Source organism: Aotus nancymaae, unplaced genomic scaffold, assembly GCF_030222135.1.
Source record: "Aotus nancymaae isolate 86718 unplaced genomic scaffold, 86718_ANA_hifiasm-v0.15.2.pri h1tg000020l, whole genome shotgun sequence".
NCBI classification, from domain to species: Eukaryota; Metazoa; Chordata; class Mammalia; order Primates; family Aotidae; genus Aotus; species Aotus nancymaae.
This window is the reverse complement of record NW_026988432.1, coordinates 60,468,945-60,492,384: the sequence shown is the minus strand read 5'-3', so window position 1 is coordinate 60,492,384 and position 23,440 is coordinate 60,468,945. Positions and strand designations below refer to the sequence as shown.

Here is a 23,440-nt window from a genome sequence, read left to right as displayed (position 1 = left end):
TACTTTGTAACAAGCTCAAAACATAACTATGTTTTTTTAAAAGACTAGTTATTGCAAATAATGGTGTGCATTGACATTGCAAAATATTGTAATTAAGGAATAGGCTTAGTAGAGCACTTTAAATTGCACAGCTTTCTGTTTTCCATTATTGAATAGCTTTAGGGTGGCTGTTTCTATTCAGACTAATAGCAAATGCAGCCACACCTTGTGACCAAGAGCTCAACTTTGCCACTTTATTACAATAATTATTGGCAAGAAAAATAAGATATATATTTACTTAGAGACAAATTTACACTTTATTGTTGTTATTTCTCTGACACTGGACATGTTGATATAAAATCAGGTATAAAACCTTTACAAAGAGTTCAAATGGATTAATTTCAGATAATTTGGCTAGAATTTTTGGATTTCAGATTATTTACTTCCCTGTAGTTACAATTAACTTGGATCAGTAGCTGTACACAATGATTTGTATCTGTTAGGGTAAAAGATAATTTTTAATGTGATAAAATTTTTCTTAAAAAGTTTAATTGAAAGGTAAAACATTTCCTTTAATGTACATGATATACTTCATCCTTAAGTTCCTTGAGAGCAGGGATCCTATCTTATTGTTTCTCCATTGGTATTACATAACCCACACCATTTCTATTTATTGATACCAATAATCCTTTCAATGCAACGAGTAGGCTTTGTTTACACGTACAAAACTGTAACCAGACTAATAAGCTCTTCTGCCTTTGAGACATTATAGCTTTGGATCATCCTTATTTCAGCCTAGTGCTTCTTAAATGACCACTTGTTTTCAGCCAGTAATTAATTTCAAAGTAACTTAAATTCATATAACATTTTATCATCTAACAGTTGGTTCCATTCTGCCATTACAATGCCAAGATAGAAAGCTCCAGGAGTGCAGGAATCTTTCTTTTTTCTTTACTGCTCTGTCTCCAGCACCTACAAAGGTCTTTGGCACATAGTGACAACTCAGCATTTGTTGAATGTATGAATACATTTTTTTAAGACACAATGACAAAATGGCTGCATAGGTTGCTTTTTCATATTCAATGAAGACCTCAGATTTGGTGTCAGAAAATCTCAATTATTGTCCCAACCTTGCTATGAATTTACTGTGTCATCGTAGATATGTCACTTAATCTCTCTGTGCTTTTCTTATCTATGAAATGATGATATTAGATCCAAGACATAATAAACTTCCATCTACCTTCAAAAGTACATAATTCTCAGCTTCATAATTAGCAGCATGCATTTTGCAAGTGGCTGACTGGGAACAGAGTTACAGTTTGTGGCAGTGGAACCAGCATTGCCAACTGACATATACAGGCTTGGAAGTAAGACTTTGGTCTCTTTGGCAGCTAAAAATTTGGCAGTAACAAATGAACTAGTCACCAACCTGATTTTTTTTTTTAAATTAGGCTCTTCTGTACTTTGGCATAGAAAATCAATTTTTAAGAACAGGGAAATTTATGTTCATTGCAGCACTATTCACAATAGTGAATTCCAAAGACATGGAGTCAAACCAAATGTTCAGCAATAATAGCCTTGATAAAGAAAAGGTGGTACATATATACCGTGGAATACTATGCAGTCATAAAAAGAAATGAGATCATGTCATTTGCAGGGACATGGATAGAAGTGGAAGCCATTATCCTCAGCAAACTTACGCAGAAACAGAAAACCAAACACCACATGTTTTATAAATATAAGTGGGAGTTGAATGATGAGAACACATGGACACATGGGGGTGGTGGGGGGAACAACACACACTGGTGACTGTCCTAGGGAAAGGTGGGAGGAGGGAGAGTGGAAGGATAGCTAATTAATGCTGGACTTAATACCAAGGCGATGGGTTGATCTATGCAGCAAACCACCATGGCACGTGTTTGTCTATGTAACAAACTTGCACATCTTGCACGTGTACCTTGAAACATAAAAGTTGAAGAAAAAATAAACTATGGAATTTATTGTTCAGCCATTAAAAAAACCACATTGACATACCATCTCATGCCAGTTAGAATGTTGATCATTAAAAAATCAGGAGACAACAGGTGCTGGAGAGGATGTGGAGAAATAGGAACACTTTTACAATGTCAGTGGGAATGTAAATTAGTTCAACCATTGTGGAAGACAGTGTGGCAATTCATCAAGGATCTAAAAATAGAAATACCATTTGACCCAGCAATCCCATTACTGGGTATATACCCAAAGGATTATAAAACATTCAATTATAAAGACACATGTACATGTATGTTTACTGTCGCACTGTTTACAATAGCAAAGACTTGGAAACAACCCAAATGTCCATCAATGATAGATTGAATAAAGAAAATATGGTACACATACACCATGGAATACTATGCAGCCATAAAAAAGGATGAGTTCATGTCCTTTGCAGGGACATGGATGAAGCTGGAAACCATCATTCTCAGCAAATTGACATAAGAACAGAAAACCAAACACTGCATGTTCTCACTCATAAGTGGATGTTGAACAATGAGAACACATGGACACAGGGAAGGGAACATCACACACTAGAGCTTGTCAAGGGGTCGGAGGGCTAGGGAAGGGATTGCAGAGGATGGGGGAATTGGGGAGGGATAACATTAGGAGAAATACCTAATGTAGATGATGGGGGGATGGATGCAGCAAATCATCATGGCATGTGTATACCCAAGTAACAAACCTGCACTTTCTACACATGTACCCCAGAACTTAAAATATAATTAAAAATAAATAAATAATATAAAAATAAATAAATAAGGAAAACAAAATCTGACACAGAAGAGTACAATGTAGCATAATGGTAAAAAGAACTAGATTTAAATCTTGGATCCAAAATTTTCTGTGAGATCTCATCAGTAACATAATCTCTTAGTGCCTCAATGTTGGTATCTGTAAAATAGGATAATAATATCTAAATGAAGTAAGATATTTAAAGTTCCTGGGACATGGTAAGCTTTGAAAGCCTTACAGACAGGCTTATATGAAGGAATGAAATAAGAAGGTGGAAATTAATTCATAAAAAATAAATCTGCACATTTGACCTGAGGCAGGCACTGAGAGATGAAATTGAGACCAGACTGTCTAGGTCTGCATAGTGATATGTCCACTTACAGGTACAATAATTTGGTTTCTTAACATCTCTAATGTTGAATTTCTTAATATCTCTGCATCTCAGTCTCCTATTATGCAAAGTGGTAATAATCATTGAACCTACCTCATTAGGCATATTGTGAATTTTAAATGAAATAATGTATTAAAAATATGCTTACACAAGATTCTGGCATATAGAATGTACTCAATACATTGTAGCTTATAACAAAAGTTAAGCTTATACAGAGGGGCAAACACTGAAAGAAATGTGAAAGGCAGTCAGCCCAGTGGATGGAGAGAAAGTAATGGGAGTTCAGTAGGGATAAACAGATTATAATAATCTAGTGAATTTTACTCTTGGAGATTTTAAGAAAGAAATGCCTTGCAAATGCAAGACATTGAGATTTCCCATGTAAGTGATTGACAACAAACATCAAAATCTCTAGTTTATCCCAATGCTTGGGTGATAAACCTCCTTTTAGCCAAGAATTCTGCTTTAAGGAAAATGACTTTTATTCCTCTGCACACAGGTTGTAAGATATTGCTGAATAGTGCAATATCTTAGTTGTAAATAAATCGTCAATCTTTTCGTAACACGGCAACAGCTGTGATATCACAAATCATTACACATTTTCTGTTCACGGAGGATTCCAAAATCATCTTATTTGCAAAGAAGTGAGTTGGTGTGGGAGGCAATACCTTAACATTTCAGCAGAGTCCTCTGGCCAAATTCCTGAAGTTTTCAAGCTTCCACAGGCAGACTGACATATAAGGACAGCAGGGAAGAACACAAACCAAAAAAAAAAGTATAAACAAGAGAATGGAGACTAAGTTTCCAACTAGCACTACACATTTGAAAGTGCTTTTCTTTTGGTGAACTTTAAAGAAATGAAATAAGCCTATATATTTCATGATTGAAAGGCCCTTTTCAACTAACTGGAAAATGTCTGGTTGTGTTTGAGTACACATTACTTTATTTTTTTTCTTACATACATTCAACCCACATTTGTATAGTACCTACAGCGTGCCAAGTTTGAGTTTAGGTGCCAAAGATATCAGATGAAAAGCCCAGGTTTATTCCATGGGGAGTTTTCATTCTACGGAGAAAAACAGATAAACAGGAAGAGAGTGAAGAAAGAACTGAAAAGAATAGGCTTAATTTTTGATGTACTCATGAAGGATGAGGAGGAGTTTGCCAGGCAAAGAAGAGGAGAACAGCAAAGATTCAAAGGATTCAGAGGGATGAGGTCAAGAAACCAGTTTGGTTTTGTTGGAGTTTGCAAAGGAGAGTTTCAGGGCCAGATCATGAAGGCCACTGACTTCCTAACCAAGGAGGTTGTATCAGACCCTGCAAGCAATTGATTGAGTTCAAGCCAATCAGGTTTACAGTGGACAGTATTTTAGACCGACTCTCTGGCAGCTGCTTGGAGGATGGATGGAAGAGGAGAGTTGAAGACAGAAAACCAACTGGGCAGCAAAGTAGTATATGCATATTACTTCATCTTTAAAAAAGTAATGTGCAGTTGTTCAGAAATAGGTGACTGCTCATTCTTTCAAATGGATTGGGCTAGAAGGGGGTCTTCTTAGCATATAGTAATACAAAGTTTTCTTCCTTTAAAACATTGGTTTTTACTTATTAAGTTCATTTAGGCTTAACAAGTGGTTCTTTTTTTAAAACAGCTTTATTGAGGGATGACTGATAACAAAAAGCTATACATACTTAATATATGCAATCTGATGAGTTTGGACATATGCTTACTTTAATATCCCTCGAAAGTATCAATTATTTTCATTATTCACACCTTAGTGTAAATTTATTTTATCACTGACTTTTCTCTCTCTTCCCCAGCTGAGTATTCGACCTTGAGGGCAGTGGCATTTCAAATGGAAGATTAAAATTAAATTAAATGACAAATCAAATTAAGAGCTGGGGAACTTCTGAGAAGGATTGACTTGAATTAGGGACTTTGGTCAGATGTCCAAGGAGCTGGTTGGAAAACGAGAGAAGACACTTAGAACAGAGAGCAGATTAATTCAGTTTGTAGTTGTACTAGGATTTTCGAAAAAGGTGTTCCAAAGCCCTCCATATAATTCTTAAGCTGTGAGTTAATAATGCTGGAAGCACTTGCTAATGTGTGTGCCAGTTCATAATAACGGAGTGAATGTTAATGGCTACATCATTTACAGGACCCAGGGCAAAATGAAAATGCAGTCCCCTTGTTCAGAAAGCAGGAACAAAGGGTCATTAAAGGTGAAAATGTATAAAGCTGTACTTTCTTCCGCCATTGCTCTCTTGACTTTTCCTACTAGTTTTTATTTGCTATTTTATGTTATTCCAGGTAAAGAAAAAACAAAAGTATAAACCATTAGGACAAATTTTACCATTCACTTTGTATTGTGCAATGCAAATATAAGAATGTTTGCTTTGCATGCAGAATCAGCAAAAATTAGGCATCGTAGATCGTACATATGTATGTCATCCTTACCCAAACAATGGAAATGATATACAGGACTTTAGTAACTGTTTATTTTTCATTTCTGGATACACTGTCTCCCTTTGACTTACTCATGAGTAAGAAAGGATTGCAAGAAAAAGAGCTGTGGTTTGCTCTTTCTTTTTCTCTTTTTGTATGTCTTCATTTTCAGCACAAACAGCTGGCTGATATAGGGAATTAATCAAGGAACAAAGGATGTAGTAGGCTCCCATGGTCATCTGTGTTTCTTGGGACCCATTGCCTTCTTGCTAAGTTTGGAGGGAGTTCTGGTTCCAGTGGAGGGCATGGCCTCTTGGGGCTGCCAGCTTCCCCACTTACTCACAGACATAACACACTCATGCTCTCATGTTGAAACTCACCAGACTATCATGAATTGTGCATCCCCTAGAATTCACCATTATGCACAGCTTGTGTGAATGAGACAGTGCAGAATGGCTGAGCACGTGCAGAGTGTGCAGACAGCCCCTGCTCCCTTGATGCTCACTGTACCATTGGACTTTGCCCACAAAACACTGGTTCAACTACTAAAATCATTGCACGAAGCACAGGGCTTTTCTGAGTTTGGGGTCCTCCCTCGGAAGCTGCATGGGTCACATACACATGAATCCAGCCTGCCTTGAAATTTCTTATACACAAATGAGGAACCAGTTAGCAAAATGGTTTGCAAAGAAAGTGGAAACTGCCTAGTCTTCCTTATTTTATTATGTGAGCTAATGTTGTCTCAGACACATTGAAGTCACAGGATAAATGCAGACCTCGTTCTGGGGTTTATTTCTAAGATCTGTGGAGTAAAGCAGAGAAATAGTTTACCACTGTTTTCAAACGTACGTAGTAGTTTATGAACTATAAGGTAAAATTTAAGTAAAATTTTAAAACAAAATGTGAGATTTAAAACAAATGATGCTTATTACATAAAACAGGGAGTTGGGCGAAACAACTTAAGAGAAACTATTTGAGTGCAAAGACAGACACCCACAGTTAGGAGAGCTGGGGGCCGGGTCCCGCCTCTGCTCCTGGTGGCCCATGATCTCAGGCAAGCCACGCCCCCCTCTAGTTTTCATAAACTTCATCTGTAAAGCAGGATTTAAACAAAGAGGGTTTCTAGTTTAAAATTTTTTCTGTTAAAGTGGCATTTATAAATCAAGAAACCCATTTTAAAGATACAATTGTACAGTATGAAGATTTCACCCTAGAACTTCCAGAGTTTCTCAGCCATCCATGCCTTTCAGAAATGCTCCTCCTCAGCTGTGCACTCAGCCCTATGGTTTATGTGATCATTTTCTTATATTTCTGTATCTTCTTATCTTACAGAACTATTAGTCATTGCTTAAAAAAATATTCTTAAGTGCTAGAAGATAAAGTAAAAAAAGAAGATCTATGTCCAAAGATACCCAGGGAGATCTGAAAAAAAGTGGAGGGTTTCTTTAGGTCTATAGATTCATATCTGTTCAGCTTTCACTTTCTCTTTAGACCTTTCAGCTCCTGTCCAAACAAAAATTTACCGTGCTTCCTGGAAATTCTCTTTTATGATTTACTGAGTATGATTATCAACATTTTATTAGAAGTTTATTTCCCTTATGTTTTAAAAAGGACTGCCAGAATGTAAAGTATGATATTATGTCTTGCAGAAATTGATTTTTTTCCATAGAAAGGTAAACATAATCTTATAATATAGTCAGTAGAAAAAGGTATCTTTATAAATAAAGGCAGGAAATAGAAGGGAATTACAATATGTTGCATTCCTGTTACATACCAGGTATTGTGCTTTACAGATATTATTTTATTTAACTCTTATATAATCATCTGTGGTGATGGAAATAGGAATACTACCAATTGCCTATGCTAGACCACAACGCTTCTAAACCAAACTCCAGCCCAGACTTCTCTCCTATGTTCCAGTGTGGTATATCCAACCACCTATGTGTCAAGTCCAGTTGGCACTGATAATTCAATCAACATGGCCAGACTGAATGCATCAGCTTTCTCTAAAAAGCCTGCTCTAGCCTCAGCCTTTTTCATCTCAGGTGACATTGAGGTCACTCATCCAGTTGCTAGACCAGAAACTTTGGGATCATTGTTGCCTCTTGATTTTCTCACCCTCATCACCCAAACCATCAAGAGGTCCTATTAGCTGTTGCTTCAGAACAAGTTCAGCATGGATCTGACTGCTCCTCAGCCCTTCAAGTCGCAGCTAACATTGTCACTCCCTGGATGGTTCACAAGCCTTCCATCTACCTGCATCCTGACCTCTCCTATGTACTATTCCCAACCAGCAGCCAGGATGAGGTTTTCAAACATAAGCCATGTCAACTGTAAGCTGAAACTCCTGCCACAGCCCCCATGTCACTCTCAGAGTCAAAGCCAAAAGCCATGAACCACCCTTGACCCACTTCCTCCACCTCCCCACAGCACCCCACCCCCCACCAATGTTTAATGTTACAAATTCATAACAACTCATCTGTGCTCATAAGCTTGTCTAAGTACTGAATTGCTGGGACATACATCTTTTAATATACATATACTCACTTTTCAGTAGTGTACTTTCATCTTAATGAATTCCTTATTCACTACTTTGGAAGGGCAAATATACACATCTTTACATTCGGAAAATATACTAAATGGCAACTGTGAGAGAAAAGTCTATGAGCTTAGCAATTGTAGTTGAACTACCTTGTATCATCTGTACCTACTACCATTTCTCACAGTCCCGTAGAAGACCCAGTGAGGAAAACGTGTTCCAGGTAGCAGGGTGAGCTCATCCATACAGAAGCATGATGTGAACTGTAGAGTGCCCAAGTAATGCCATTTGTTGTAACTTATTTTCATTAGTTCCCACAGGGTTCACAATGGGCAGCAGATTTGTAGAAGGAAATTGTGCACAGACTTTCTAACCTCCTTCCTTACTTCACTCCATCCCATGGCTTTCTGGCAATTCCAAGACCAACCAGGAACACTCCCACCGTAGTGCTTTAACCCCTGCAGTTCCCTCTGCCTGGAATAGCCTTCTCTAGCATGTAACTCACTCCCTCTCATCTCTCAAGTTTTTGATCAAACCTCACTTTCGTGGTGGAGTCCCCTCCCCTCCCCTCCTCACGCCTCCCTCCCCACGCCTCCCCTCCCCACGCCTCCCCTCCCCACGCCTCCCTCCCCACGCACTTCTGATACCTCTTACCTTGGTCTATTTTTCTTACTCTCAAGTTTTTGGTCAAACCTCACTTTCGTGATGGAGTCCCCTCCCCTCCCCTCCCCACGCCTCCCTCCCCACGCACTTCTGATACCTCTTACCTTGGTCTATTTTTCTTACATCTATAGAATGTTTTACCCTCTAAACTGCTCTATAATGTACAACTTTATATTTATTATTTATTTTCTGTTTATTTGCCTTCACTAAAATGAAATGTTCCTTAATGTATTCCCATCCCCTAGATAGTGCTTGGCATATAATAGATGCTTAGTAAATCTTTGCAGTATGGTGGAGTGAATGAATGAATGAGAGAATGAATGAGTGCTTTCCCTTGTTCCTCATACTAACCTGACTAAAGTTAGCCAGGAGGTATTTTACAGGTCAGGACGTTAAAACCCAGAGAGGCTAAGTAACTTTCACAACTCAGAAACTTTGTAAGAGTCAGATCTGAGATCAAAGGAGGACTCTGATCAGGGCCTTCTCCACTTTATCACACTTCAAAACGTGTATTTGATGAAAATACAGGTATTCCATCAAATGAAGTACCTTTGTAGTATGTATTTTTCCTTGTCCACACGCTCAGCCAATAGTTTTTAAATAAGCCTCTTAGAATACTATAACTAAAGTGTAGAGTAACGTACATAACATGAATGATATGAAGTGTATTCATCTGGACTCTGGCTGCGAGTTATAGAAACTAAGTTAGCTTAAGTCAAAAAACTTGATTTTAAAATAAGTAATTTAACTTGTTTTTAAAAAAAGGGGAGGCCAAAGCACGAGGATCACTAGAGGCCAGGAGTTTGAAACCAGCCTGAGCAACATGGAGAGACTCCATCTCTACAAAAAATTAAATAAAAAAAAAATAGCCAAGTATGGTGGTGCACATCTAGTCCTGGCTACTTTGGAGGCTGAGGCAGGAGGAGCACTTGAGCCTAGGAGTTTCAGGCTGCAGTGAGCTATGATTGCACCACTGTACTCCAGCCTGGATGACAGAGCAAGACTCTGTCTCTTTATCTCTTAAGGATACATGAGCTCATGAAAACCACAGGAAAAAAGGAAAATAAGGGAGCAGGAGGCAGATGAATTGAGAGAGTTCTTGTTCCACCTTCCATGTGTGTCTCTCATGCTTCCTTCTCCATGATTTACCCATCACTCTTTTACCTGGACAAAGCTATAGCCTCGCAGTCCCAGTTATGGGCCTGGTTTGGGTGAAACACCTCTCCTGGTCCAATCAGGGATGTGAGGAATGAGGACTCCATGTGCAAACAACTGATAGAGGACCCCTTTGACAACTGCAGATGGGGAGTGCTGGGCAGACCTCAAAGAAAGGGACTCAGCAGACAACTCCCAAGTAGCTGATTCTAGAAAAAGATAGTGGTAGAGTAGGAGGCACACTATTGAATCGAAGAGCTGAAGTCCAAATTCCTGTCCTTCACCTTTCCTCTATGTAAATTCATTGAGGCTGCCAATGAGAAGACATACCTACATCTTCTGATACTCAAATAATTATAGTTAACTTGTTCTTTTGCTCTTTTTCTTTCTCAGATATAGATGCTAAATCTTGATTATGTGGTGGCTAAAAAAAAAAAAACAGAAGAAAAAAGTAAAAGAGGGACACTTGGGGTAAGGAAAAGAAAAAAAAATAGAGAATCAGGAGCTCTGCATTTTCATCTCAGTCCTGTCACCAAGAAGCAAATGCTTTGAGCAAGTCAACTCTCTGGTTTCGTGTTCCTTATGTATGTAATGAGGACATTGGACAGAATTGGTAGGTTTCCCAACCTGCTTCATCAGGAGAATTAGCTGGAAGCATTTTCAAAATGCAGATTCCCCTGCCGTTACCCATGAATACTCCTATTTAAATGATCTTGCACGAAATTCTATAATTTGTATTTTAATGGAAATTTCCAGATGACTGTGATGATCAACTACATTTGGGAACCATTAGACTAGATGACATTTAAGACCGCTCCTAGTGATTAATACATTTGTTTACCTAACAATTATCTAACTTATAAAACACTCCAATTATAATAAAATGAATTTCTTCTTGTGTTTCTGGGTATCTTTTTCAAAATTGCATAATCTTTCCACTTTGTTTCCAAAGAAAATTAAGAGTACTATCTAGTGGACAATAAATTCTCAGTGAATAGTTATGAAAGGATAAATGATCAGTTCTATATATTTTTCAAAATTAACAATTTTTCATTGTCTCTTGAGTTACTTAGTCTTCATATATGTGGGGAAGAAATTCCACTCAGAGCTTGTCTGGTTCAATGGAATATTGAAAATACTTAGCAGGATAATAGTATATAAATCAGGGCTCATAACCTTTAAGGTATAACTAAAAGTTTTTGATGATGGAGTCTCATTTTTGTCTTCTATGGCATGGATAAGGAGGTATGTGTGAAAGTCACATGTTCCTCCAGTGAGTTATTAAGTATCATGCAAATACATGAGGCTGTTGTGTTTCTGTTGTTCTTGCCTTTTACCACCCACAGCATTTTCATATCTGCCAGCTTTGCCAGTCTCAAAATATTGTTTTAACAAGTTCTGCAAAGAATTGTACTAGCCCTGAACTTTTCGAATGTCCAGTGTTCTTTTTGGAAATAAGATGTGAATTTCTAAAGAGACTAAACTTCCAGACAGAGCATCTGGAATGTAATTCTGCCTCTGCCTCTCTGTCTCTTCACTGCACAAATTTGATCGAGCCGTATCACCTCTTCTGACATCTTCTTCCTCTTCTGTAAAATGAATTCCACACTCATTTAAGGACTATAATTCTTATAAGTAATTAGGAGGTTAAAAATACAAATTATATTCTCAATTCTGAACATAATTACATTTCTGCTTACTACTTAGATTCACTATTTTTCTCATTCTCTGCTAACAATATTTTAATATGCTACCTAGATCCAAAAGGATACATTGCTTACAAAACATAGAAACAAACCTTTATAACTACTTACACTGTTCAACACCAGATCATTTTTGTGTGTGACCTCAGTCCTTTTCTACGTCACTTTTCAGAAAGGAAACTCATAGCTCAGCCATATAACATGTGATGTGATCTGGAATAGTTACCTCTTTCATAAGTGTGGGTCCAGTTACATGTTCCATTTTGTCACTTTTCTAAGAAAGGATTTTTTAAATATTATTATTATTTTACTTTAAGTTCTGGGATACCTGTGCAGAACGTGTAGGTTTGTTACAAAGGTATACATGTTCCAAGGTGGTTTGCTGCACCCATCAACCCGTCATCTAGGTTTTAAGCCCCACATGCATTAAATATTTGTCCTAATTAAGGATAGTGACTTGACTTAGGCACCAGTAAGTCCACGGTAGCACACTTGGGAATATTATGCCATGATTGGCATCCTCCTGTGGTTTTTCTACAGCATGGAAAGAACCACTCTGGAAGAAAATGATACATTTTAGCCCTTTGTAAAGTCACAGTGGCTTAGCTGTACTGTTGATAAAACAATACAACATTATTTTATTATAAAATAATGCTCAGGAGGGGAATACAATCTCATATACATACTACATCTTACAAAATCAGATTATTGATGTTTGCATTTTTTGCTTTTTAAAGAGAATAAATGATAGGAAATGTATATTGTAGAATATCAAGCCTATTTATTACAGCAACATTTTTTTTTCTGTGTGATTGATTTTATTTTCTGAAAAGCAGAAAAATACCAAATGTGACTTCATGCAGGAACACGGCCATGTAGATTTTCTATGAAACTCTCTTCTTGACAACATTGACTATAATGGCTGTCAGAGTAGTTCTTATGAGATCATTTTTAAGCATTTTTTTGTTTCAAGCTAGTTATTACATCTAATTATTGCATTGTTGTTTTTCAGAGCAGCTGAACATCAGGTACCCAGAGTGAAAAAAAGCCTGCATTTGGATCTTTTCCTGCCTGGGAAGAAAGGAAAATGGACAACTGATAATCAAAGGTAAAATTGCCCCCTTTCCCCTTACGTTTATTGGAAGCACATTCTTAAATAATAGCTTCCTCTTCAGCTATCTTATATGAAACATTTTTTAATAGCATGGTATATGTGAACAAAAATATTCCTGGCATACACTTCCAGATATATTAACAGTCTGTTGATTTTAAAGCCTGTGTTTTTTTTAACTTCCTAGCTACCCGTACATACAGAATCTGGCCCAGATGTATTTTGTATATTTTATCTTCATTGTGGTTGTTAATCTGGAATGGCATACGAGGCAAATGCCATTTTTATAAATCTGTGGACCCAAATATTGTATATTAGGTTAAGCATGAAATTATGAAAGCAAATGGCATACTGTTAGCTTTTCTTCACATATTGAACAAATTTGCATTTATCAGCACAGACAGGTTCAATGTGATCTAAGTGTGCTAAAAAAAAAAAAAAAAGGCAATGAAAGGCCAGGTGCTGTGGCACACACCTGTAATCCCAGCACTTTAGGAGAACAAGGTGGGTGGATCACCTGAGGTCAGGAGTTTGAGACCAGCCCGGCCAACATGGTGAAACCCCCTCTCCACTAAAAATACAAAAATTAGCCAGGTGTGGTGGCAGGTGCCTGTAATTCCAGCTACTTGGGAGACTGAAGCAGGAGAATCACTTGAACCTGAAAGGCAGAGGTTGCAGTGAGCCAAGATTGCACCACTGCACTCCAGCCTGAGTGACAGAGAGAGATGCCATCTCAAAAAAAGAGAAAGAAAAGAAAGAAAGGCAATGAAAATACTTGAGTCCTTGCTATCGTTTCCATTCCTTTCATTTCATTGCATAGTTTTTGGAGGGGGAAAAAAGAAAGATCTTACCACATATAAATCAAATATACTACAGAAGTGGTGTCAGATCAGAAGGAGATTAATATTGCTGAATAATGAGCTATTGTCTTTGTTTGGATTACTTGCTTAAGACAATGACTTGGGTATGGCAATTTATTAGGGAGCTGATCCCAAAGATCAAGAGTTAGAAGCAGCAAAAGTGAATCAGGGAAGAAGCACAAGCCAAATTATGGGTGGGTTAGCAAGTCCACCAGTGCGGGCAGTGGGAACTTGGTTCCTCCCAAGAGGGGTACAGATGCCCACATTTCTGTTAGAAAAATGTGCAGCAAGACGTTTACTGACTAGCTTTTTCCCCTTGGTTTTGAATTAGACCCCCAGGGGCATGAATTCCCTCACAATTCTGGGCTGTGCCAGCCATGCATGGGCAGAAAGATACTCAGTTGTCACTTGAGGTATATATGCCCTTTAGGCAGTGGTCCAGGGACCAGTTTCATGGAAGACAGTTTTTCCATGGACAGGGTGGGAAGATGGGGAGATGGTTTTAGGGTGAAACTGCTTCACCTCAGATCATCAGGAATTAGATTCTCATAAGGAGCACGTACCTAGATTCCACACATGGACAGTTCACAGTAGGGATCGTGCTCCTATGAGAATCTAATCCCGCCGCTGACCTCACAAGAGGCAGAGCTCAGGCTGTAATGCGCACTGGCCCACTGCTCACTTCCTGTTTTGTGGCCCAGTTCCTAACAGGCCATGAACCAATACCGGTCTATGACCTGAGGGTTATGGATCCCTTCAAAGGCAAGGAGACTCCCCTGCGGCTGTGGCTGACATCCAAAGTGAACCCCTGGGACACAATGCAGGGGGCCAGCCACATCTGTCGCAGTTCCTTTTACTTTATTCTGAATCAGCATTTTTCTCCTAAATGAAAGATCTCCGAGAAAAAAAAACTTCTGTGTTTTAAAAACATTAAATAATTATACCCAAATACAGTAAAATCTGAGTGAGCTCTGATTCAAAACTAACTTCTTCATGAATAAATTGTCCGTCTTCAGTAAATGGGATAGTGTCAGCTAAGTGAGAAGTGCGTCTAGTCTCATGTATATTTGAGACATTATATAATGTCTCAAAGTATGACCAACATTTTGGAATAGTCAGAGATAATATAATAACATTTAATTATAGCTGTATTTGTTACTTTATATTGTTTCATTTACAAGAAAGTGTCTGTGAAATACACAAAAATTTAATTATTTTCTTTCCTATTTGGAAACAACCCTGTTTGTGTGAAATGCGTGACCAAAATTATATATATATATATAATTCATCTAACATATATATTCATCTAACATTATGCCCATGGTCAGCTGGAAAAAGAGATTTAGCACATTAAGTGAACCAGAACTTCTTTGTTTTGTTTTGACATGAGGACATTAAACAGATTGAAAATAAAGTTGGATAAAGCCTGTGGTTGTGTTGTGACCTAGAAGATCATATGCTCAGAGGAAGAATATAATTGATGAACTCTCTAAGGAACAGCTATTAAAAATAAAACAGACAACAACAAACATTTAAAGTGATGTGCATTCACATGCAGATTTCCTCATGAAGGAAATGAAAGTGAAAGGGACAGGAGAAAGGGCAGCAGAGAATGGTAGTGCAGGGAAACCGGGAAAGTTGTGGCAGATGCAAAGCAGAAATACTGAAAAGAGCAGACAGAATTAAACTAGGGGTGAAGAGGATCCATGACGTGGAGAGATATATCTTAGAACAAGCTATATCCTAAGCACAGAACGCAAACTGAGTGAAGGGCCCCAGTTCATCTGAGGCTGGACATCCCCCTGAATCACCAGAGAAAAATTACTGTGTCCACTCACCTGAACAATGTAATTGCCCCTCATTAGTTTACCTCTCCCTGGTCTCCTTTGGCTCCAAAGTCTTCCAAAATCACAGCTCTGATCATGTCTGCTTTTTGCTCAGAAAATGTTCTCTGATTTACCAATTCATCATATCTAAATGTCTTAAGCAGCAATTTAAAGCCTGCCACTCTAAGTTGTCAGACTTACTTTTTTTTTAATTCTTTGACCTCACTTACCAGTGGTCTAGCACGTTGTGTAGAAACATAAATTCTGTGATTTTTCTCAAGCCTTCCAGGTGATTTTAAGGCTTTGTGGTTTTCAAACAGATTGGTCTAGAGCAAGCTTATCCTAGCACTTTATTTTGTTATTGTTGTTCTGTTTTGTTTTAGGCTTTTAGCAGCCTCAGCCGTGGCTTTTAGTTTCTGTCTCTAGTGATAACTGGCAAAGAGACGAGGACGGGGCTTTACTTGGCCAACCAGAAACAGAAACTAAGAACACATAACTATATTCTCTCCCTTGGACACCCCTGTTCTAGAGTGGGGCCCAAGAGTGTACATTTCTAACATGTCCAAAGATGATGCTGATCTGTTGTTCCATGGGATCTTAACTTGGAGAACCACTCTGTAAACTAAATGATCCAGGCTGGCACTACAATTTCTGCATTGCTGTTTGAGTCAAAGACTGATCACAATAAAAGGTCTTCCTTGCCAACATCACCATTGTGGGTAGGTGTGTTAGTTTAATAACAAGATCTGAGTCTTCTGGTCAAATACCATCTTAATATTATAAAATTCCCAACAGTAAGATTTGTGATGCATTTTTGTATCCTCTACTGTGTCATAGACTTTGGAGACCCATAAATATCTGTTGAATGAATAAAGGATGGATGGATGGATGGATGGATGGATGGATGGATAGATGGATGGTTTAATGGAAGGAAGAATGGATGGACAGGTTTAGCAACCAAGATCTGGCTTCAGCAAGAAACTTAATTCCTTACAAAGAAACTACTCTGCCTTATACCATAGAGAAAGATGGTTTTCCTTCACACAGAAACCTTATTATATAAGCCCATACTCAATATATGAGATATTTTATTAGGTGAAATAACACTATGTAGTTAAAACCCAAGCATCTGAGTATCAATAGTATTGTGCTCTTTAATAAACACAGTCTCTCACAAAAGACTTTTTGCTATTTGATTGAGTACAACAGGGGAAATGTCATTTATATCAAGACAAATTGTACATTTTACTTTGTAAAAGAGCCACTGGTTGTGTGAAACTAGCAAATCACATCTATTTAATAAATTCCTTTGCAAATGTTTTTCCTTGAGTTTAAATTTTGCAGCTGCAGCATAATTTGAATGTTTATTCACATTTAGGACAATTGCGCTTTCTGGTTTTTTTGCTTTCTCGCATTCAAATGTGTTCATGTGTCAATGTTGCACATTTTCTCTCTACATCTTTTATCTGCATACATCATCCCATGATTGGCTTGGTAAATTTTTCCTACTTTTCTTGCTAAAATAACTGTTCCTTCTGTCTGTTTTCTGCCTACTCTTTGATTTATTCCAGAAATTGGGCTCAATGCCTACTTTTAGAGCTCAGTGTCAAATTTATTTTGTATGTTTTAAACCAAGTTTCCACTTTTTTTTTTTGTTATGTATTCTGTAGTGGAGTCAACCGCAGAATGCACTCATGAAAAAGCCTGTAATTATATATTAGCATAAATAACAATAATAGATGATCATATGAATGCTTGAAAATTTATTTTTTTAAATGTATTTCATAATTCACTTTTTTTTTTTAAGAAAGAAAGAAAGAAAAAGAATAAAGAGGAGGAAGAAAAAGGAAGAGAAAGAGAGAGAGAGAATGGGAGTATTGCTTTCTTGCCCAGGCTAGAATGCAGTTTAGTAATGGGTATTGAAAACCTCTTTTATACCAATAATTATACTTGATGTAAACAGGAAGGAATAAGGGAAGAAAATAACAAACGAGCAGCCAACCAATATTTCATTTAAACCTATGAAATGCTATGCGATTACTGAGGAGTGATTTACTTCCAATTATGTGGTCACTTATGGAATAGGTGTGAGGTGGTAATGTATGTTTTGTGTATTTGAAGTGGAGGGTTCTATAAATGTTTATTAAGTTTACTTGTTCCGGGTCTGAGTTCAAGTCCTGGATGTCCTTGTTAATTTTCTGTCTCGTTGATCTATAAAATCATTAGCTCTTCTTGTTACATTGATCCTTTTGCCATAATGTAATGTCCTTCTTTGCCTCTTTTGCTCTTTGTTACTTTAAAGTCTACTTTATCAGAGGAGAGAATTGCATCTCCTGCTTTTTATTTATTTGTTTATTTTTACTCTCTGATTGGTTGATAAATCTTCCTCCTTCTCTTTGTTTTGAGTCTTTGTGTATCATTGCATGTGAGATGGGTCTGGATGCAGCATAGCAATGGGTTTTGGCTTTTTATCCGATTAGAATATATATAACTTTATACTGGCATTTGATGCTAGCTGGCTGTTTTGCCCATTAGTTAGTGTAAATTTTTCGTTGTGTTAATGTTCTTTTCTTTTTGATATATTTTTGGAAAGGCTGATATTGGTTGTTCCTTTATATGTATAGTGCTTCTTTCAGAAGCTCTTGTAAAGCAGGCCTGGTGGTGGTGAACTAAGTACTTGTTTGTTCGCAAAAGGTTTAATTTTTCCTTCGATTATAAAGCTTAGTTTGTCTGGATAGGAAATTCTGGGTTGGAAGTTCTTTTCTTTAAGGATGTTAAATATTGGTCCCCACTCTTTTCTGGCTTGTAGGGTTTTTGCTGAGACATCTGCTGTAAGTCTGATAGGTTTCCCTTTATGGGTAACCTGACCTTTCTCTCTGGCTGCCCTTAGTATTTTCTCCTTCATTTCAACCCTAATAAATCTGGCAATTATGTGCCTTGGGGTTGGTCTTCTTGAAGAATATCTTTGTGGTGTTCTCTGTATTACCTGGAGTTGAATATTACTCTGCCTTGCCAGGTTGGGAATGTTTTCCTGAAAGAGAAAACTATCCTGAAGAGTATTTTCCAACTTGGATTCATTCTCTTCATCACATTCAGGTACACCTATCAAACGTAAATTAGGTCTTTTCACATAGTCCCATATTTCCTGGAGACTTTGCTCATTCCTTTTCATCCTTTTTTCTCCAATCTTGTCTTCTCATTTCATTTCACTGAGCTGGTCCTTGACATCTGATATCCTTTCTTCTACTTGATCAATTCGACTGTTTAAACTTGTGCATGCTTCGCGAAGTTCTCGTGTTGTTTTTCAGCTCCATCAATTCACTTATATTCCTCTCTAAATTGTCCATTCTCATTAACATTTCATCAAACCTTTTTTCAAGGCTCTTAGTTTCTTTGCATTGGGTTAGAACAAGTTCTTTTAATTCACAGAGGTTTCTTATCACCCACGTTTTGAAACCTGCTTCTGTTATTGGAACACACTCATTCTCCATTAAGCCTTGTTCTGTTACTGATGAGGAATTGCGATCCCCTGTAGAGGGAGAGGCATTCTGATTTTGAGTATTCTCTGCCTTTTTACGCTGATTTCTTCCCTTCATTATATATTTATCCGTCTGTTGTCTTTGTAATTACCGACTTTCTAACTAGGTCTCTGAGCAGACGTCCAACTTGTTGATTCCCAGCGCTGAAATCTGAGCAATCCACTGCGCCGGCCAAAATAGTGGTGTTAAGATTGATGGTGCTTTTCTGCCCGGGAATCTCCGAACTCTGCACCAAAAACTGGCGTGCTAAGGCACCAGCAAAACCGCCGCGCCGGCCACAAGAGTCGCCCTGGCGACCCGTGGGGCTCCTCTGCTGGGAATCTCCTGGTCCGTGAGCAACAAATATTCGTCTGAAAGTGTGGTGTCCTCTTGTTCTCTGCGCTTTCACTGGGAACTACGAGCCTGAGCTGCTAGTGATCAGCCATCTTGGCTCTCTCTCCCATAATTCAATTTTATAAGAGAAAACTAGAATTTTTATTTTATGTTGTGGCTTGCCTAATAGTAAAGCTTAAATATTAATTAAAAATGTAAACGTCCTAGCCCCAAATTTATTACCTTGATGTATGTTCTTGGCTACTCCGTAGACTTCAGTTATCTCCATTATAAAAAGAAGAGTTTAGGATACATAACACCTGGGATTCATTCTAGTGCCTTATCTTGAAATTTCAAGGTACAGATCACATGAAATCCCACCGAAAATCCAACACAAAAGAATGAGTGAGTCAATCAGTCAACTAAGGGCACATATTTGAAAGTAGAGTTGAAAAGGCAGGATTTGGGATTCAGAAAGATTTGAGTTCAAAACTCAGCTCTTTCATTTATTAACTGTGTGAACTTGGAGAATGGACTGAACCACTCTATGTACTTTAGTATCTTCATCTGTAAAATGGGGGCAGTTTTATTATCTGAAAGGTCACTTTAGAGACCAGAGATAGTGTATACAAAACTCTAGCATCTGGTAGGAACTGAACATATATAGCTCTAAACACCTGTATAGGCTAGAAGCTAACCAGAATCCCACCATGGTTTGGGAGGTTAATGGAGATTATCAACATAATTCTACAAGAGTAAGAAACTTTTATTTAGGACTCTAAAAAATGAACACACTTTAGAAAATGTATCCATAATTTAGTCATCTGTGGCTTGAAAGGCTAGTGGAAAAATTCAGCATCTTTTTTATCTACACAAGATATCTCTGGTTCTATACATTGCTAATAGTTTCACGTGTCAAGCCAGGCCTTTTTCATCAAGAGTGATTCCTCTGAGTCAAGCATGAAGTTTGCAAATTACATTCTGTTTTCTGCCTTGTAATCTAGCCACAGCTTGGGGAGAAACTAAAATATTCTTCAAGGTGAAAGTTTAACCTGAATAAATGTTCATACAGTCTCATTTTTTAACTGAATTCAGAATGACCAAAATTACTCATTTTTTTCTTTTTCAATCTCCAAAAAATTATTTTCATAACCAATTTGCCAGACAGATGCAGCTTTATACCCAGAGGCAAAAGAAATCAAATTTTTGGTCAATAGAAGATTCATTTACTACAAAATTCATGCAAATATTGAATATTTTTTGTTCTTTTTTGTGTGTTTTTGGGTTTCAGTTGTCATTTTGCTAATTGGTTGACCCATACTCAATATATAAGATATTTTATTAGGTGAAATAACACTACGTAGTTGATATTGGTTAACCCCATTACTTGTCAGCAGAAATTCAAAGCTGCCTACTTAACGGGAGCAGATCAATACAGTTTTGTTGGGATATTTCATCAACCTTTGCACAGGCTATTTTTCTATTTTAGTATTCTATAAATCCTCTCAAGTTAATGTGTTCTGAGCTAAATCTTACTATTTCACCATTCTATACTTTTCATGTCAGAAATAATTTAGAAACTAAAAACCGCTATTGCTATTTGATACCTTGATTTTTTCAGACATTTGTAAGATACAAAATCTAATTGTAGAATACTGTGTTTCTTTGTCACGTCTTAGAGTCCTATCACTATCAGGATGATAATCATTCTGATGAGGCTGTCTCAAGCCTTATGAGACATAAATAGATATAGGTAAGTAAATATATAGACATACTGTCAGGATGGCGATATTATTAATTGGGCAACCAAGACCTTAAACATAGAAAAGTTAAAGGCAATTATTACTGATATTGGCATTTTTAATAAAAGGACCAATTAAGTACTCTCTGAAAAAACATAAATGTTATTTTTAGATGATGGAATAATTTATTTGTAAAATAAGAGAATAATGGTATAATAGAGTTGATTACAAATCACATATTTGAGTATTTGTTTATACTGTAAGAATGTTCAAGGACAACATTTGACTATGCAGTAAAAAGATGCAACTTGAGAATTATAAGAAAAAGAAAAAAGACATATTGGCTGGGTTTATTATCTTTTTATCATGTGCTGCTTTATTATCTCATCATCTGCTAGAAATTTTCACTTAAAATTTTTTACCTATCTTATTTATTTAAAGGCTAAGATTAAAGAAACAATGATACCATGTTAAAAAATAAAAATAAACATTAGCAAAATTGTATAGCAGGGGAGGTGGAGCAAGATGGGTGAATAGAAGCCTCCACTGCCATCCTCTCTGCAGGATCACCACATTAAGCAACTATCTGCACAAAAAAACCACCTTTATAAGAAATAAAAATCAGGTGAGTGATCACAGTGCCTGGTGTTAATTTCATATCACTAAAAGAGGCACTGAAGAGGGTAGGGAAAACAGTGTTGAATTGCCTGCAGCACCCCTTTCCTGTCTCCAGCAGGGGCCCTGTGGCTCAGAGAGGAGACCTGTGTACCTGGGGGAAGGAGAGCACAGTGATTGTGGGACTTTGCATTGGAACTCAGTGCTGCCCTATCACAGCGGAAAGCAATGTGGGGCAGAACTTAGCCAGCACTCATGACGGCAGCACTTAGACTAGCCCTAGCCAGAGGGGAATTGTCTGTCGCAGCAATCAGAACCCTAATTCTGGCAAGCCTCACCACTGTGGGCTAAAGTGCTCTGAGCTTCTAAATAAACTTAAATGGTAGTTAAGCCCACAAGAACTGCAATTCCTGGGCAAGTCCTGGAGCTGTGCTGGACTCAGAGCCAGTGGGCTTGGGGTGCTCATGATCTAGTAGGACACAACCCGATGCAGCTAAGAAAGTGCTTTTGCCGCTCCTCCCCCAGCACCAGGTAACAGAACTTGCACTCTGCGAGAGATTCCTTCCCTCTGCTTGAGGATCGGAGAGGGAAGAGTAAAGAGGACTTCGTCCTGCCTCTTAGATACCAGCACAGTCACAGTAGGCTGGGACAGATAGAGTCCTGAGGACCTAGCTACTGCATGATATTTCTAGATAAAACTTGGACCAGAAAGGAAAGCACTGCCTTGAAGGGAAGGACCCAGTCCTGGCGGGAGTCATCTCTTGATGAGTAAAGAGCCTCTGGACCCTGAATATTCAACAGTAGCAGCCAGGCAGCACTTGCCATGGGTGTTGGTTATGACTCAGCCATGCTGGATGCACGTGTGACCCAGTACATCCCGAGTTTTGGTGACTAGGGGTAGAGACTTTTTCTGCTTTAGAAAATGAGAGGGGAAAGTAAGGTGGACTTTGTCTTGCACGATAAGTACCACGTTGCCCACTGGGGAATATAGCACCAAGCAGGCTTGGGGTCCTCAATACTAGACCTTGACTCTTGACTGGCATTTCTGGACCTTCCGTGGGCCAGAGGGGAGCCTGCTGCCCTGAAGAGTGGGTCCTAGGCCTGGCAACACTCACCACAAGCTAACTCAAGAGCCCTTGGGCTTTGAGTGACCATCAGTAGTACCCTGGCAGTACTTACCATGGGCCTAGGGCAGTGGTAGCCGTGGAGAGAGGTTCTTCTGTTTGTGGAAATGGGAGGGAACAGTGGGAAAGACTTTGACTTGTGGGTACCAGCTCAGCTGTAGTACAATAGAGCATCAGGTTGATTTCTAAAGTATCTGACTCCAGGCCCTGGCTCCTGGATCGTGTCCCTAGACCTGCCTAGGGCAAAGGGGAATTTGCCATCCTGAAGAGAAGGATACAAGCCTATCTGGCTTTGCTCTCTGCTGATTTTAGAGCCCTAGGGCCTTGAGTGAACATAAGCAGTAGCCAAGCAGTGGTTAGTGTGGGCCTTGGGCAAGACCCAGTTCCATACTGGCCTCAGGTCTGACCCAGAACAGTCCCAGTGGTGGTGGCCACAGGTGAGTTTGTGTCACCTCTCTCCCAGCTCCAGGCAGCTCAGCACAAAGAGAGATACTGTGTTTGTTTGGGAGAAAGTAAGAGAGGAGAACAAGATTCTCTGCCTGGCAATCTAGAGAATTCTTCCTGATGTTACCCGAGACCTCCAAGGCAGTACCTCTATGACTCTGCAAAAGCAGAATCACCCCACAGCATTGGTGGTCTTGGGGTACTCCCTAATACAGATATACCTAT

General features: G+C 38.4%; 1 protein-coding gene across 3 annotated transcripts in view; it reads left to right on the top strand.

The window, feature by feature from the left end:
• The window catches only part of DLGAP1 (DLG associated protein 1), a 989,022-nt gene that overhangs the window by 304,367 nt on the left and 661,215 nt on the right, over positions 1-23,440 (top strand). For 2 of the 3 annotated variants that reach the window (XM_064379377.1, XM_064379375.1), the window contains exon 3: positions 12,655-12,750. The gene's annotated coding sequence lies outside the window, so the exon portion shown is untranslated. The remainder of the gene's footprint in view (positions 1-12,654; positions 12,751-23,440) is intronic. The other variant, XM_064379376.1, reaches the window with a different exon arrangement.